The sequence below is a fragment of the Gossypium hirsutum genome, chromosome A13 (assembly GCF_007990345.1).
Source record: "Gossypium hirsutum isolate 1008001.06 chromosome A13, Gossypium_hirsutum_v2.1, whole genome shotgun sequence".
Classification (NCBI taxonomy): domain Eukaryota; kingdom Viridiplantae; phylum Streptophyta; class Magnoliopsida; order Malvales; family Malvaceae; genus Gossypium; species Gossypium hirsutum.
This window is the reverse complement of record NC_053436.1, coordinates 40,569,920-40,574,743: the sequence shown is the minus strand read 5'-3', so window position 1 is coordinate 40,574,743 and position 4,824 is coordinate 40,569,920. Positions and strand designations below refer to the sequence as shown.

The 4,824-nt window shown below is 38.2% G+C and overlaps 1 non-coding gene across 1 annotated transcript; it reads right to left on the bottom strand.

The window, feature by feature from the left end:
- Positions 1–2,214: 2,214 nt before the first annotated feature.
- On the bottom strand, positions 2,215–2,321 carry LOC121212765 (small nucleolar RNA R71). Its single transcript, XR_005908139.1, has one exon. It is a non-coding gene; the product is annotated as a small nucleolar RNA R71 (small nucleolar RNA).
- Positions 2,322–4,824: the final 2,503 nt, after the last annotated feature.

The following is a 4,824-nucleotide window of genomic DNA, read 5'->3' as shown; positions in this document are numbered from 1 at the left end:
TAGAGGTCGCCATGAGCATTCTCATGGGTTTGTGCCGTTCTGGGCCACAATAGGTTGAAATGGGCCGTATGGGCCCAATGGGCTTGTGGCCTCCACACGGATAAATTCTGCAATACATGGTAATTACTGAACCGGGCTGTAAAGTTCGCATGGTTGTGGTAATTTTTGGAGCTTGATGGGCCACATGGGCATGAGGGCCTACTTGGACCGTGATAAACTGTAATTTATACATTTTTTCCCTCATGTTTAACGCATTTTATGGATGATTTTCCATTAGAATTGGTGAATTCGATGCTCCTAATACTTTAATTTCATGTTTTACACTTAGGAGAGCATAGGAGAGCGAAAGGAACAAGAAATGGGCCAAAAGCAGTGAAAATGGGCCAAAGTACGAAATCAAAACGAGCTGGACCTCCTCACACGGACAGACCACACGGCCGTGTCAATCTGGCAGAATTGGAGCATTACTCACACGAGCATGTCCCCGCCGAACCCAAGTTATGTCCAATTCGGAAAAGGCCAATTTTGAGGGCTTTTTAGGCATTTCAAAGCCTATAAATACACCTTAGAAGAGGAGAAAAAGGACACAGAGAAGGGGGAATAGGGAATTACTCCAAGGAAGTCGATTGATCTATCTCAAAAGCCGGATTCATCATTAAGACTGAAGATCTCTCCTCAATTTCCCTTCAGGAGTTTTGGGTTTTCTTTATGCTTTGTATTCTTTATTCTTCTGAGATGTTTTCTTATTTAGTTATGAACTAAAGCCCCTAAATACCTAAGGGGAATGAAACCTAAGAAGAACCTTGTTATTATTTTCTGAATCGTATGATAAATATTTAACTTGTTCTTAATTATGTGTTCTTAATTCTTGTTTTGATATCCCAGGATACTGATTCAAGACATGCTCTTACTCAGAGGAGGAATAGACCCTGTCTAAGAGTACTTTTATCATAATTAAGTGGAGTTGATTGCGCGCCTAGAAATAGGATAACAAGATTTTTCCAGATTAGGGTGAAACCTAATAAGGGGATCCATAGATCGAGTTAATGCAACCCTAGAGTGTTAATTAGAGAAAAGTTTCGGTTCTTCAATCTAGGGATTAGACATTATTAGTCTTGAATAGGGATAATAACATAACTTAGGGATCTCTACGGAACAAGTTGAATGAATAAATCGTCCAGTTTGGAGCCAGAATAACAAGTAAAGTCTAGGTGGATTTTTCCTTAGGTATTGTTTTAAGTCAATCAATTTTTTCCCAAAAGCAATTCCCCAATTCTTTTCTCTGTGCATTTTTAGTTTAGATAATTAGTTAATTAAAACAAAACCCCATTATTCTTAGGCTAGATAATAAAAATATAGTCATTACTAGTACTTTTAGTTCCTTTGGGTTCAACAATCCGGTCTTGCTAAAACTATACTACTGTTCGATAGGTACACTTGCCTACATCGCGATAATAGTTAGTTCAAGAACGAGTAACCACGCGATCAAGTTTTTGGCACCGTTGCCGAGGAACTAAGATATTAGGAACGCTCAATTTTTATTCCTTTAGCCATTTATTTTTCTTGCAATTTAATTTAATTTTTTTATTATTATTATTTATCAATTTACTTTTTCCTTCTCTTGGCAGGTTTTTATAGTTTATGACTAGAAGAAACTCGTCGGGACCATTACTTTTTGACGAAGAAATCGATCACACGGTTCATAGAAACCAAACAGAAATAAGGCGCAACTTAAGATACACAGAGAACGAGCAAGAAGACAATACTCAACCTCCGACAGATGAGATGGCTGAAAACCATGGCAATCAACTACCTCCTGTAATTACGACTAATCAAAATCCTGCTCTACGTACTATGTATGATTATGCTAAACCTTCTCTAACAGGAACTAAATCTAGCATAGTTAGACAGGCTGTAGCTGCAAATACTTTTGAACTGAAACCTAACACAATTCAAATGATACAGCAGTTTGTTCAGTTTGATGGTTTGCAGGATGAAGATCCCAACGCTCACTTAGCAAACTTTCTGGAATTTTGCAATACATTTAAAATCAATGGCGTTTCTGATGATGCCATTCGTCTTTGGTTATTTCCTTTTTCACTGAGAAACAAAGCTAAACAGTGGTTGAACTTGTTACCACGAGGGTCTATCACTACTTGGGAACAAATGACCGACAATTTTTTACTAAAATAATTTCCGCCGGCTAAAATAGCTAAATTACGTAATGATATCTCTTCTTTTGAGTAGATGGATTTAGAAACACTTTACAATGCATGGGAGAGATACAAGGACTTATTGAGAAGGTGCCCTCACCATGGGTTACCACTTTGGCTTCAAGTACAAGCTTTCCACAATGGTTTGATTCCTTCGACTCGGCAAATGGTTGATACAGCTGCTGGCGGAACCGTCAACAACAAAACACCTGAAGAGACTTATGAATTCATTGAAGAAATGTCACTGAATAACTATCAGTGGCAAGTCATGAGGACTAAGCCAACAAAAGCAGCCGGCGTTTATAACGTCGACCCAGTTACTATGTTGTCAAATCAGGTAGAACTTCTCAATAAAAAGATTGATGGTTTACTTGGTTCTACGCAGGTACATCTAGTAATGAGGTGTGACTCAAGTGGAGGAGGTGTGCATACAGAATATCAATCCTTGAATCCTACAATCGAAGAGGAACAAGTCAACTATATGGGTAAAACAACTTTCGATATCAAAATAACCCATACAGTAATATTTATAATGTAGGTTGGAGGAACCACCCAAATTTCTCCTGGGGTGGTCAAGGGAATCAAAAGCCACAACATCCTCCGGGCTACCAACGACCACCCCACCAACAAGAAAATAAGCCAAATCCTGAAGAGATGCTCTCAAAGTTCATATCAGTGTCAAAAACTCGTTTTCAGAACACCGAGACAGCACTTAAGAATCAATAAGCATCGATCCAAGGACTAGAAAATCAGATAAGCTAGCTTTCCAAACTAATCTCGGAAATACCACTAGGAAATTCACTTAGTAATACCAAATCAAGAGAGCATGTCAAAGCAGTTACACTAAGGAGTGGGAAAGTGTTAGCGGAATCTGAAAAGAAGTTAGCACAAGAAGCCGTGGAAAACGAAAAGAGGGAAGAAAAACCCGAAAATAGTTACAACCCAGTGCTAGAGAAATATATACCACCGGTTCCATATCCAGCAAAATGAAAAAAAGATCGCATTGATGCACAATTCGGTAAGTTTCTTGAACTTTTTAAGCAAATACATATCAACTTACCTTTTGTTGAAGCCATCTCGTAGATGCCTACATACATAAAATTTTTGAAGGAGCTTCTAACAAATAAAAGGAAGTTCGAGGACTTATCTACAGTAGAACTCAAAGAGGAGTGCTCTGCTATACTCCAACAGAAGTTGCCAACCAAACTAAAAGATCCAGGAAGTTTTATTATCCCTTGCTTAATTGGTAATCTGAATGTTGAAAAAGCACTAGCTGATTTAGGCGCTAGTATTAATTTGATGCCATATAAAATGTTCAAACAACTTGGTCTTGGGGAACCTAAACCTACTAGTATGACTATTCAATTAGCCGATAGATCTGCTAAATATCCTAGGGTATTATAGAAGACGTACTCGTAAAAGTAGATAAATTTATATTCTCTATTGATTTTGTTGTGCTTGACATGAATGAAGATATGGAAGTACCCTTAATTTTAGGGCGCCCATTCCTAGCCACTGCTAGAGCTATGATTGACATGGGTGACAGTAAATTGGTACTTAGAGTAGGTGACGAGGAGATGATCTTTAAAATTTACAATGCTATGAGATTCTCTAGGGAACATGATGATTCATGTTATTTCATTGACTCTATTGATCATATTACTCAAGACTCTTTTCAGGAAATTGTACAAGAGGAGACGATAGAACCGTATCCAGCTCAAGACGAGGAGACAGGTGAGGAACCTAATGGCCATTCGTCAAGACAAGTAGAATATGAGGGTATTAAGATAAACGATGAACTTAAGAAAAAACCCTCTATTGAGGAGCCTCCCGAACTGGAACTTAAACAATTACCAAACCATTTAGAATATGCATTCCTTGGAAATAATTCTACATTACCAATTATTTTTGCTTCTAATTTGCAACCCAAGGAGAAAGAGGAATTAATCCAAGTATTAAAAGAACATAAGAAGGCCATAGTGTGGAAAATTTCTGACATTAAAGGAATCAACCTTCTTTTTGCACCCACAAAATTTTGATGGAAGATGAATACAAGCCGTGTGTGCAAGCTCAAAGACGTCTGAACCCCAACATGAAGGAAGTTGTAAAAGCCGAGGTAATTAAACTTCTAGATGCTGGAATTATTTATCCTATTTTTGACAGCTCTTGGGTAAGTCCAGTGCAGGTTGTCCCCAAGAAAGGAGGCATGACGGTTGTGACCAACGAGAAGAATGAATTAATCCCAACAAGAACAGTTACAAGGTGGAGAGTTTGGATAGACTACAGGAAACTGAATGATGCCATAAGAAAAGATCACTTCCCCTTGCCATTCATTGACCAAATGTTAGAAAGATTATCCGAACACATGTATTATTTCTTTCTAGACGGACTCTCTGGTTACTTCCAAATCCCAATAGCTCCTGAAGATCAAGAAAAAATGTAATTCACATGCCCATATGGTACGTTCGCTTATCGTAGAATGCCTTTTGGATTATGTAATGCTCCTTCCACTTTTCAGCGCTGTATGATAGCCATATTCGACGAACTCGTGGAAGATATCATGGAAGTCTTCATGGATGATTTTTCGGTATTCGGTAACTCTTTCCATCTC